Source organism: Sprattus sprattus (genome assembly GCF_963457725.1).
Source record: "Sprattus sprattus genome assembly, chromosome: 3".
NCBI classification, from domain to species: domain Eukaryota; kingdom Metazoa; phylum Chordata; class Actinopteri; order Clupeiformes; family Clupeidae; genus Sprattus; species Sprattus sprattus.
In genome coordinates, this window is record NC_137922.1 from 33,589,253 (window position 1) to 33,603,097 (window position 13,845).

Consider the following 13,845-nt stretch of genomic DNA (forward strand, 5'->3'; position numbering starts at 1 on the left):
TCTCAGGGAGGCTTGATTGACACCCCCACCACTCGCGTTTAGGAGACTGAGGAGGGGGCGCCCAGCTGAGGGGCTTGGGAGGGGTGGGTGTGGGGGGTTCTCCGGTCACACACAAGGCATCCGAGGCCCGTGGGTGGTAGGGGGCTAATAGTGTGGCAACTGGGAAGATTAATTGTGAACAAGCTGCGGGATTACCAGGGTCTTTGTGGGGGCCTGACAGGGCATTGGTGGGAAAGGCCTCTGATCTGTCAGGCAAGGAGGAAATTAGTCAAGGCAGACTGGAGCTGGCTTTTAAACATGGTATTTAGGAAATGAAAAGAAAGCCAAGAGGATATTGAACAAGAGGCATTGTTGACATTCTTCAGTGCCACTATCCCCACAGAGTATTTGCCCACTGGGGTTACTGAGATGTTTCAATTTTTCTTTTGGTTATTTTGTATAAGTTCATTTCAGACAATTATGGCAAATCGACGGTTTTAAATGACTTGTGGTCAAGACTGCTAAAAAAACACAACAACTCAAGAACAGGAAAGGCACGGAAAGAGGATTGAATGTTGTTATAGTAATGCTAATTCATGTTTATACAGCATAAAACAAACACAATATAAATCTCTGTGACTCCCTAAGGCTCTGTGATCAGCAACAGGCAAGTCAGCATAGCCCCCAAATGATTCAACCAGACAGGAAACTTCAAGAGAGAGATGGACATCCCTGCCTGCCAATTGTTTAACGTGTATGCATCGCTTGCTGAAGATGAATAGCACTTTGTTAGTGAGTTGCAAGCCAAGCTGCCAACAAAGCACTAAAGCAGTTTTAAGTAGTAAAATCTAAATTATTCTGCTATGCATTTCTACCTTTAACACTCCAAATCGTCTTTTGTTTCCCTAGTCTTGCTATTCTTCATCTTTCTGCTGTAGCTCAACATTCGCCCACTGACACTAATAGGCCATAGGCTAGCTTTTCTATTGTATCATTCCGTTCCAGTATTATGGGAAATAAAATCTCTCAACGTATTCTGAAAGTGTACTACACCATCCTGCTTACATGAAGTTTCCACACGCTGAAATCCTGTATTTATTTTGCATTTTGACTCTGAATATCGAACTACCTTATCTGCCGCGGTATGATTCACGTGAGTGTTAAGCGTCACTGATCCAGTTCCGACCAATGAGCGATCACGATTACTACTTTGTGATGTGAGTGAGTCGCGGTCTGTTGGTAAACAAAGATGGCGACGCCCAGTCGAAAGCGGTTGCGTTCAGAGGAAAATCCTGCTTGCTGTATGCATATTTTAGAGAATTGTGACGAAAATACCTGCGTTTTAACTCGAACAAGATGGGACACATTCAGGAAGATCGCAAAAGAGTGGATATCGCTGAAAGGGAGAGAGAACAACGCCGTGTTGCCAATTGTATACACATGTTGGACAGTGAATACTGTGAACTGGAAACACTCCCCTGCTATCATCCCTCCTGCTACAAACGATTTACTGATAAAAGACAGCTGTTCCATGCCAAGGAGAGACTAGAGAAACAGAAGTCAGGTTGTACTGGTGAGTAGGCCTCAATTTATATTTTCTGCACGTTTTTTGTCAATAACAGGCGAAGCCTCAGTCATAACCAGTAAAACAGCATTTCTGTATGACTAGCCTAACTATGCCATATTATATAGGAAAAATCGAATTAAAAATATTATTGGGACATGCCATCATGTTCATTGTTATTTCCAGACAGTGCAGGTCCTTCCCCTAAGAGATTGCGTTCGAAAACAGAAATGCAGGGATCTTCAGCAATACTTCCTGAAGTCTGTTTGATCTGCAACAAAAAGGAAAGATTTACAACAGTCAGAGGAACGAGAGTGAAGGATAAATTGGCCAAAGCAAAAACAGAAAACTGCTGTAGTAAACTTAGTGTAATACATTCTTGGACTCTCTCGTAGTTTCAGTCTCATATTGCAGTGTTTGTAGCCTACTGAGGTTTATGTTTACTACTGTGTACATTTTAAAAATGTTTCCCTTCACATTCAAAATACGATATAAATCCTTGCAAAAATAGATCAAAACTTGTGATGTATACTTGTTTCTTGTAAGTGAGTGAGTCATATTTAGGCTTACCAGCATACTTTAAAAGCATTATGATTGAATTGACTGCTAGCCTAGTCCATACCCCTATTGTCTCTACTACATGTTTTATTCAAGTTCTTGTTTTAATAGTCGGCTTAGTCCTCATTGAATTTACATCAAAATGTTCAGGGCGACTACGCGAGGCAGCAGAGCTGAAGCATGATGAGAGTATTTTGATGCAGATACGTGGGAAAGATTGTGTAGCAGTGGAGGCCAGGTATCACTATGACTGCTACAGAGCGTATACTAGATTCCTTTCTAAGACTCAATCTGAAACAGGAAGGTTTGTATTAATGAGAAATGTTATCCCCAAAACATTTTTTTTAAGAATGTGAACTTATACCTGATTGAATTCAACTTTGCTGAGGGAATTTTTATGAAATATTTCAATTTCAATCAAGGCACTGAATCTTAACATTTATCCTAGGTGGCTCTTATTTTCCTTAGATAATGCTTTAATTATTGACTAGTGTAATTTCCTTGCAAGCTAATCTTCATTCTTTAATGCATTTTACAGTGGGAGAAGGTCATTATTTGATGCCTCATACAAGGTATTCTGTGATACTGTCATTGTGAAGAGGATTTTGGACAACCAAGAAGTTCTTCGGATGACTAGCCTTCTAAAGACCTTCAAGAAAATTGTGCAGAAACATGAGTCATTGGATGCCTCCAATTACAGGTACACATAATTGTATTTCTGAGGGTATTACTGAATATACCTAACTGAATAGTAGTAAAGAAATATTTTTGCTATTGAATATGATTTTGATTTTTGGCTTGGGAAAAAAGCCCCCCTCTGCAAAGACCCTCAATTGTAAGATTTTGTTTTGGACTGAATAATGAACTTGTGGGACCAAGAAAAAAAACCTCCTAATCCAAAACACAATGGAGGATCATTAATGCAATTCTGTAGGAATGAGCCTTGATCTGGGAATTTCAGAACTCTCTATTGTTTTTTTCTTTGAAATCTCATTCACCAGCACGAAATTGTTGTCAATCACACTTACCAGTACTTTTTAGGGGCATCAGTGGTCTAGTGGTTAAGAAATTGGCTGGACCGAAGGGTTGCAGGTTCAAATTCCACCTGAGACGCTGATTAGGTGCCCTTGAGCAAGGCCCAAGGCCTCGGTGGCAGCACACTGCTCCGGGTGTAGTAGGAATACTAGAAATAGCCATAGTTCCCGGATGGGTTAAATGCAGGGGATTAATAGAATTAAGTTAAGTTCAGTTTTTAATTTCAGGAATGACCAGCTAAAGTCAAGGATTCAAGCAGACTATCCTCAGATCACCTTTCATCGGCCATCTCTGAGAAATAAGAGTGAACTTGTGTATGTTGAAACGCTTTCAACTGGGTCTGTTTTTGAGGAATTACACTCTACAGAAAGTGACCTAGGATCTTCAGAAACAGACAATGGCTCTTACAGCCCAGAGCATGTGACTTCAAGACTAGACCAAAAACCAAAAGACCTCCTACACACATTGTACTCTGCTGATGATACACTTTAGCGTGAGTAGGCTATTCTGGAGCGCTTAATCGTTTATGATGATCAAATTTGTGGTACATTGTGATTACAATGGATGACCCACAGGGTCGTAACAAATGTGTTTTCTGTTTTGCTCTGTGTCCTGTAGGTGGGTTGGTGCGCAGCTGTAGCTGGAGTTGGAGATCGGGGAGTCTGGCCCTGCACCTGGATTACATGTGTGTTTGTGTGTGTGTGTGTGTGTTTTGTGTGAGTGTGTGTGTGTGTGTGTGAGAGAGAGTATGTGTGTTTGTGTGAGTGTGTGTGTGGGGGGGATCAGAGAGTAGCAGCTCTCTCGTGTGTGTGTGTGTTTTGTGTGTGTGAGTGTGTATGTTTGTGTGGTGTGTGAGTGTGTGTGGGATCAGAGGGGAAGGGATCAGAGAGCAGCAGCTCTCTCGTGTCTGTGTGTGTTTTGTGTGAGTGTGTATGTTTGTGTGGTGTGTGAGTGTGTGTGGGATCAGAGGGGGAGGGATCAGAGAGCAGCAGCTCTCTCGTGTGTGTGTGTGTGTGTTTTGTGTGAGTGTGTATGTTTGTGTGGTGTGTGAGTGTGTGTGGGATCAGAGGGGGAGGGATCAGAGAGCAGCAGCTCTCTCATGTGTGTGTGGTGTGTGTGTTTTCTATTTTTGTAAATAAATGATTATTTTTATTCCGTTGTCCGTCCATTTCATTTTCGTTTTGTCATGTCCTAAAAGCCCTAGACAGGGGCGTGACGACAATATTGGTATATGTTTTATTTGATTCCATTGAAGGTATAAGAAATTATTTGGAACTTATCTTAATATCAGTTAAGGGGCTTATATAGTCTAATCTGAAATGTGGTATGTGAAAAATTACACCCCATGGTGAGCTTCTTGCGCCTGGTGAAACATTTGCCAAACAGCTTATACTGGCAAACTTTTCGTGGGCGCAACCCACAAACTCAGCTCTGCAGCTCATCCTACGAATGCTTGTTCCTTGCAAATGTGGCACCATTTGAAAGGTGAGTAAACAGGCTTTCCAATGGTATATGGTTCATTGCCAAGAAGCGTTGTTACAACAAAGAAATAATCTACCAAACACCAAATTTCCTTAGTTTCAGTTTATTCTGGCACATTTTTCATGGGCGCAACCCACAAACTCAGCTCTGCAGCTCATCCTATGAATGCTTGTTCCTTACAAATGTGGCACCATCGGAAAGGGAAGAAAGTAGGCTTTCCAACGGTATAAGATGTATTGCCAAGAATCATTCATACAGCAAAGAAATAATCTACCAAACAAAAGTAAGTTTCCCTACTTTTTGTGCTGAGTTTATGTCCATACTTTCATACATTTCCAACTTCAAAAGGCGATTTACTCACTAACTGCAAAATTCCTGCTTGTGGAACTTTTTGTGGAAGAAGTTTAACTATTGTACTTGATAAAAAACAAAAAAAAAAGTATTTCCCAGGATACTGGAACGGAAGTCAATTTCTAGGCCCTTTCTGAGAGCTAGCCTATGGCCTATAATACATCACCAAAATCCTGGCTGGCCAAGGAAATGACTGGCTGCTCTCATGCCTCTCGCAGTGGTGGTGGTGTCATGCCACCTGTTGGATTGGCCAAACATAGCAGCGGTGCTTTGGGGGTGACCCAGCCACGACTCCTCCTTGCTGTGGTCACAGAAGACAGAGCTTTATTGCTTTTTCTTAAAGTGAGTGCAGAGAGTTAAGACTTGTGCTTCAGTTTGCCTTTTTGCAGTACAGCCACATCCACTCCTAGCTGGTGTAACTCTTTTACTCTAGTCGCCAAGGGCTGTTCTCTCAAATGGGTATTATTTCCAGTGCAAGCCCCGTTCGTATAATGATTGGAGTTAAATCATTAAAAAGTCAAAGTGTGTTCAAGACGAGGCCTTATTCTTGGGCAATAAACCTGTAGAGTTGTTATTAAGTACTCATGATGGTTTAATAGAACACGTACACAGTAAAACTTTCTTTAGATGGAAACAGCTGCTGAAAACTCCCAAAGCTTTGAAATGATATGTTAGCTTGTCGCCTGTCCAAAACAACAAACCACTTCTCAGTGACGTACAAAGCTTCACAGCTGTGTCTGTGCAGACAGATATTAATGTCTGCAGTGTTGTGTCTTCTCTCTGACCTGTTTTTACTTCTTGATGACTAGGAACAATGGGGCAGGGGGAGGATCCAGTGTGGGGGTATTTATTTTCCTCTCAGTGTCTCTCAAATGATGTTTTGTCACCTGGTTGTTTCTTTTTTTCAGGACAGTTTTAATATTTTTTCTCAGTTTCACACACAAGTATTGTCTCTTTTCTTTCCGTTATTGTTGCATTCTTTCTGTCTTTTTCATCCCACCGTATAGTTATTTTCTCTTACATCTCTCTTTTTCAAATTGAATTGATCGATCTATAACTATGCAAGAAGACCTCTAAGGGATTATAACGCACAGAGTTATATCAGCACCACTTTCTGGGACACTCTGCATCACTCCAGTGTCTTGATTGATCTATGCTGGCCCTGTTGCCCAAAAACCAGAGAAAAGGAACAAAGCCGCACATCAGCAACCTAAACAGAGTTCATGAAACAAACAAACTGTTGCGGCATCTGGAGCCACTTTCAACATTTACAAGCTATTAAAATGTGACTTTCCTCCAAAGCCCCCCCCCCCCACACGAAAAACGAGGCAAACACAATGACAAATGGCCTGCCATGTCTAATCACAGGCTTCCAGTGACAACGCTTCCAAAGCACAGATGGACACAACCAGGGCTGCCTCCTCGTCCAGTGCAGCTTGCCAATCTCTGAGAAATCACAAACTGTAAATCATCCGGATCCAACCTTCAGCATATGTTATTACTGTCTCTGAGGATGTCTGTTGTTGAGGGAGTGAAACCGTTAAGGTGATGTGCGCAAATGATTTGTTGAGCTGGAGTTGTGCTTCTTAGGATATTGTCTAATATTTCAGGCATGTTTCATGTTACGCCATACCAGGCCCTCTGTCATTTTTCTTTTGACTTTTGTAATGTGTTGGTCAGGGAGATTTATGACACCACAAATGTCCAGATGTTTTTAGGTATGTTTTTGAGACAAGCTTAAATGCTTGGTCCTTGGGATTCTCATGTCCATGTCAAAGTTGTACCATGGGTTGTCAGCTTCATATTTTGGGGAAAAAAATAAGAGTCCCCTGACCTATTCAATCCATGTGTTTACGTTAACTACACCAATATCCTTTCTGGTGACTATTCAAGTTGTAAAACCCAAACAAGCATTCAGTCTCTTTATATCTCTCTCCCTCCATTAATCTCTTTATAGGCATAACCATCACGTGTTCATTGACTTCTAACCCAATGTGGATTTCGTGATGTTGATTCAAAGAAAAAAAGTAATTGTCTATTGCACAATGGAGGAAACTAATTATTCAAATATGGTAACTGCATTCAACTGGCAAATAAGATAGATGTGCAAGTCTTTACAAATGAGATGAAAAATAAAAAGACTGCCCTCTAGTCATGAACTTGTTTGGAAAAAAATCTAGCCACGGGCCCCTGGGAGCTTTCGCAAATGAAATCTATTCCAGCGGTGACCACTCTGAACTGCAGGCAATTATGCCGTAATCGTCGGAACTTGGGGAAGTGATTTGGGAACCCTTGGGGAGATGGGGTAAAAAGTAATGGGGTGTGAATCATTCGGTTAGTCTGGTTCTTATGTCTTCATAAGAGAAGCCATGGGCTGTATACTAAGAAATCACATTCTTTAAACAAGGCTTCAGTATTATCTTCACATGTTTCGGCATAATTGTTACTCTTGGTAGAATTGAGTAAGATTCATAGATTTAGAAAACAATGCGATACCCTTGGTGTCGGTGAACTGTATCACCTTTAAAAGCTTTGCAGCTGTTGCGTTATTGATGACACACAGAAACAGACTGTTGCTTCACATACTCAGTGAAAGACATACACCCCCACCCCCATCCCCCCAACCCCATCCCATCCCTGAAACTAATCAAGATAGGTGGTTCTGCGGAGGTGGAGGGTGAAAGACAAATCAGAACACAGTGTGTTCATGCACAAACTATTATGGGATGTGTCTTCTGGCGAGAAAGTGCTGGAAGTTTCAAATGTATTGGTTCACTGAGATGCATGATTACTGCACCTGCAAAGGTGAAAAGTGAAACAATCAGAGCAATCAGCTTACAAAAGTGGACTTTCCTGACTGAACCTCTGGGTAATTTATTTAGTAATAATACAACTCAGTTATAAAATACTGGCATTTTAAATTTGAGGAAACAGTGACCAACAGGAGATACAACTGACAACTTTGACTAAATCTATGCCCTCTTCAGCCCCCATCTCCAAACACCATCCAGTGAGCCAGGTCATTTTACAAGCAGTGAATCCAATAATTAGACTGCAATGTCATCACTGTCACCTCCGGAGGAATTTCACACAACATGTCAGCATTAGTGTTTTGCACTAGTGATTGATGTGGCCTGCGACAAATGAGTGCTGCAAGTGGATGATATTGAAGGAACCTTGACGAAGAAGGAAGGGAAGAAAACACACACGCACACACACACACACACACACACAGACACCTACACACACACACACACACACACACGCACACACACACACACACACACACACACACACACACACACACACACACACACACACACACACACACACACACACACACACACACACACAAGCACAAGCCTGGAGGCCCCTCTTCTGCGAGTGACAAAACCGAATGTGACAACTGATCAGCGGGCCTGAGTCAAGTCTCCACACTGCCGCTACCAGAGCCAGATAGCATGAGCGTCAACTCACGGCACACTCACACCCCTTACCATTCTGCCCTGAGAATCTCAGCTAAAGAATCCAATAGAAATCCTTGCAACAACAGGCCCATTTGAGAGGTTATAACCTAATAGACCCAACAAAGCAAACTCCAGCATTGCAGCGAGCACAAGTGCTGAGGTAGTTTCATCACTAAGCACATTTCCTCCATCAATCCCCACCCCACTTCCTCCACCCCTGCTGACTTCTATACTCCTGTGCTTTAGTGTTGTCATGACGCCAAGCTTGTAATGGCCCCTGAGCTCTGTATCATGTCCAATTATACTTGGCTTTGTACGGCCAGAGTCCTCCGACCTCCATGCATATAATATGATAATATGTCTTCATAACAGAGTGACCTTACTAATGCAATATTTCTCCCCACGTGAAGATTGTGTGTCAGTAAGAATAATTGAAGGGACGGAGGTAGGAAAGGAGGGAGGGAGGGAGAGAAGAAGGAAGGGTGGGAGGGAGAGAAGAAGGAAGGGAGGGAGGGAGAGAAGGGGAGTGTGAGGGCAGACTCGGATGATTGGACTTTGCAGGTGCAGTAATGTGTCACTGTTATTGCTGGGGCCTGTCGGCCATGGATACACACGCCACAGCCGGATGACAAGGATGATGATGATGAGGAAGATGATGGTGGCATGAAGGGCTGTTAGAGTAATGTGGTGCTCTATTGAAACCTCATGGAGGAAGGATGAAGGCAAGAGCACACAAATTCTCACTGATGTGTGTGCTGTTCTAATGCAAAAGTATGAATCTGGCTTCATATCACTGCATAACTATTTCTCTAATGACTTTACATGCAGTTTACATTGTTTGGCACATTTTCTCATACTGTACACTAAAGGGCAACCCACAATAGAATTCCAGAGGGAAATCTCTTGTCTTTTTTTCTTTTTGTTCAAGACCTACTGGTTGAATGAGCCGCTTTACCAAGTGGACTATGGTAACTGTGGTCAGTAGCATGTGTCTATTAATAGCACATAGGATAGTGTTATCAGTGACAAAGCAGAGACCCCTGAAACACACAGTTCCAATGCATAACAGTATTTGGATTTTCGGTGTGTTTGTGTGTGTGTGTGTTTAAGTGTGGATGTATGTCCTTCTGAAATGACAACTCAGAGTCGGCATCTTTAACCTCCCTCTCTCCTGCTCTCTCTCTCTCTATCTGTCACTCTTGCTTGTCAGCCTCAGAAAGCCTCTTTCAACAAGATGCCACGCTGGAGATTGACACATGCCCCCCCCCCCCCCCCCCCCCCCTCCCCTGCCGCTCTCCCTCACGGAGCAAACTAATGAGACGCCGGAGGTGAGGCCCGTCTCCCACGCACGTCCGTCCGCATCAGAGCCGCTGACTGACGGCCTCCGATCAAATAAGAGTAGGCTGCGAGTGATGTGACACTTCCATCATTGTGACACGGGCGGCCGTAGCCCGAGAACAGATATCGGTGTTGATGGGCCGCAACCCCCAACGGAACTCACCGGGCCAAGTTATTCTGATCCCTTGTTCTTTTCTTTCAACCCTTGCTCTCCTCTCTCTCCTGTGCTGCCGTCACCCTTTCACTTCCCATCAAGAGAGTCACAGTGCCTGAGCTTGACCCCTCCACACTCAGCTCACACCACCCGACCCCCCCCCTCAGATACAGAAAGTCGCTGGGCTCGAGGATAGAGTGATGAAATTAATATAATAATGTCTTTCACTGGTCCAGTGGGTGGTGGGAAGCTGCATGTGTGGCTGTTATAGGGGGGAGTGTTGATTAAAGACCAGGACCAGAAGAGAGGGGGAAAACAATCACACATGCGGGCTCATAAACATTGACACACCTCCCCCTCCAACACACACATACACACACACAAACACATGCAAATAAGCAACACCCCCCCCCCCCCCCCCCCGCCACGCCCCGTCCCGACCTCGGCATGCTGAACATGAATAACAACTTTTTGCCTGTTAAGAAGAGTTTAACCTTGATTAAGGATGTTTAGACATTGTTGACTGATTAATGAGGGCAACTGAGTGTCACAGCAAACTAATTAGCACTAAAGTATTAATTTATTTCAGGATCAGTTCAGCAAAAGCTTACCCTGACTCAGTCACCCAGTGGATGAGGATCAAATGACGGCCCCTATTCTATTCTGAATCCAAATTAGATAACCACCAAGAAGACCGTTATTCTACAGCAGTTTGAATCAAGGACTAAAATGTTGTATGGTATTGTTTAGATTGATGTCACTGCAATGATAGATTTAAGACGTTTCATGACATTTAATTAGCTAAAGAAACGTAAAGAAAGTTGAAGAAACATAAAACCCTACAGTTTAAAAGTTAAGGTGACAGCAGGAGATGAGATGTGGCATGTACAGAACACTCCACTTTGACATCAATTAACATCATTAAATTGTACAGAAGTCATCTGGGGGTCACACTGTGGACACTCTTCCTTTAAATAGTCTCTATTATTTAATTACCATACAGACAGGCTGTCAGTTTGACAAATGGAACGCAAATAGAACTGTTTCCATTACAGTGTCTTCTAATTAAATGATTTAATATGCATGTAAACAATTTGAAATGCCTTTCTTCTGACATTTTCTTGGAAAGCCACCACCATTCACATCAAAAAGGAGAAGAGGTCAACTGTCAATCTAAATAATCCCACTAAAATGGAAGAGTCCTTTAAAATTATGATTATTAAATAATATAACATCACAGCTTCTACAGGAGTATAGAATCACCAGCCTTGAATCACCAGCTACCCTTCATATCTCCAACCACCAGAACCATAGAATGCAGTGTACTGACTTCTTTCTCCCCAAACAGAATGAATGTCATTGAAATTAATTTAATCTCCTTTAAATTAGCTTCTGCCTGTGATCTCCCTCTGTGAGAATTTATGTCCCCAGAATTCAATTTCCTCCCTGAGTGATACGCGTTTATCAGCGCAATGGCGGCCCTCCGAGCATCCCATAATGAAACCTGTCAGTCTCGCGGGGGATGTTGTGGGGCGGCGCGTGACGCTGACCAGCTGCCGACCACTGGAATGTTCTGGACAGGAGGTGTCTCACCTTCGGGTTGTGTTGCGCGTTTGTCATAGAGGACCTATCCGCGGTAATAATCTGATACAAATCTTCCCATCTCTGAACACTGTCATTACGCGTCTGTCACGTTGCGTCGGGGGTTATAATGCCTCACATCTGTGGGAGATTTACGGCAGGTGAATCCAAGGGCAACAAACCCTTCCTGGTGGAACTTTTGAACTTTCACGGCAACGGGGGCAACACGACAGTTCAGACGGGGATCTCAACCGAATGATAAATCCGTCTCCGCTCCTGAAAGTTCACGTGAAGGCCATCGACGTTGTCCGTTGCAATTACAAAATCCGCCTCCCGCCGCAAACCATGGAGGTGAACAAACAGCAAACTCCAAGCTCTTCATTTGGCCGTGGCTGATGCTGACGGGTCACTGTCAGGGTAACCAGCAAGCAGCTTAGACAGTGATGAATGATATTGAAAACCCAATATGTTCTGAATCAGGGTGAAACCATGGGCATATATCTGCAGTAAGCCCTTGGGGCTTGAGTGGCATTTAAGGTGTATTCCCTCATAAGATGAAGTGGCTTATGGGGAGGCAGCCATAAACCTGAGAGACCAAGCTTAGCTTGAGGTTGAAGGTTTAGATCAAGGCCACAGGTTCACTTAGTGTGGCATTGATGTTTGTCTGATTTGTATGAGAGTTGGTAGATAGATCTCTTTCAGACTAGCTGACCATGAGGCTAGTTGCTTTGAATAGATACCTCTAGTCCCCAATTGTGTAATACATGGAGATCAACGCTGAAAATAATTAGCCATTCCAACTAGAGATTCACTAAGATTCTACCTAACCTAGACTACTAACTCTAAAAATGTCCTATGAAAGGCATACAATATGAGTTGCACAGGGTCGTATTGGAGTAATAAAACCGCTACAATTCTACACATTACACATTAACACCAAGTACTCGTTAATGAAGTGATGCTAGTGTAAGGACTCAAATGAGAACTCTGGTATTATTTAACCTTGGCCCTATTGTCCCATCATTTTGTGTACACATTTTCATTAGGGACAAAAACTAATAATCTAAATATAACTGGCAACTGCAAAACGGCTTGTAAAGAACAGTCCTTTGCCCCATAGGATTACATTGGATAGCCATTCCGCGACTGCCAGTTATAGTGTTCTGACTCAAAATTGGTCTGAATTAGATTGCGTTTGTCCCTAGTGAAAAATTTGGACCCAAAATTATGGGAAAATAAGGCCTAGGTTACAAAATGCTGGAATTGCCCTCTAAAATGGGTCAATTTCTAAATGCTGGTAATTTTATTGTATTGACTTTATTTCCCATACTGCTTTGTTTAGAGTCAGAGGTGAAACAGGTGTTGGAGGTAGCGCTGAAGAAGTCAAGTGCTTCAATTCTGAACTTGTCCATCTCAGTGGAATTGTTGCCTAGACCACATAATAACCCCTCCTGAGGATCTCAAGTTTTACACTAGATCTCATGCACACTCAGTTTTCAGTTAGGGCCCTTGGTAAACAAGAGAAACTCACTCACTCAACCCCTAGCATGCACACCTTAACTTTTAGTAACAGTCTAACTTAAAAGGCATCTAAAGCATCCAACATTGATCAGCTTATTCTTTGACTGAATTGTGAAGTTAGACCCCTGAGGTTCTACGATTAACTGGTCATTAATTGACATCACACAACTCACAGACATCACAACAGTTACAAAGCATGCCATCTCTAGGATGCTGTTATAAATATAAAAATGTTTCCCCTCTAAATGATCCCTGTTGAGGCCTGTTTTCAGGCAGGCTTTGTGTGACTGTGCCTTAAGCCGACAGATAAATAGCAGACCAACGCTGCTTTGGATTAATCTAGCCTTTGTCCTCAGGTGATGAGGCAACTGTATAATCAGTCCTGAGATGAAACAGGCACTGCAGCTGTTTGTTAACGTCAAAGCAGTGTTTGGATTTTTGGCCCATGCTCATAAAAGCATATACAGAAGGCTATTGCAAGCAAATGGACCACAGATTGGACCAAATGTATACTTTTTGACATATAGATATATGGGTATATAGATTATATGGGTATATAGAACATTTTGTATCCAGACATGAAGTTATAGTCTGTGTGGTAAGTCAGTCCTTTTGAATAGCTGTTCATTTTTGATTGTTTTGCATGTTTAGCAGGCTGAAATTCAATGAAAAACTTAAGGTGGCAAAAGACTGGATTAAATTCCACCCTTTACATAGCAAATGTTTAAAGTCAGTAAGGTGCATTGGATGGTTGTGTTCTCTTACTGGATGTTCTCACAGACAATTAAGCAGTTAGATATGAATAACCACAGAAC

The 13,845-nt window shown here is 42.6% G+C and overlaps 1 long non-coding RNA gene across 1 annotated transcript; it reads left to right on the plus strand.

The window, feature by feature from the left end:
- The first annotated feature begins 1,444 nt into the window (after positions 1-1,444).
- LOC308361591 lies at positions 1,445-3,883 on the plus strand. The gene is made up of 3 exons (XR_013968556.1): positions 1,445-1,552; positions 2,640-2,801; positions 3,755-3,883. It is a non-coding gene; the product is annotated as an uncharacterized lncRNA (long non-coding RNA).
- Positions 3,884-13,845: the final 9,962 nt, after the last annotated feature.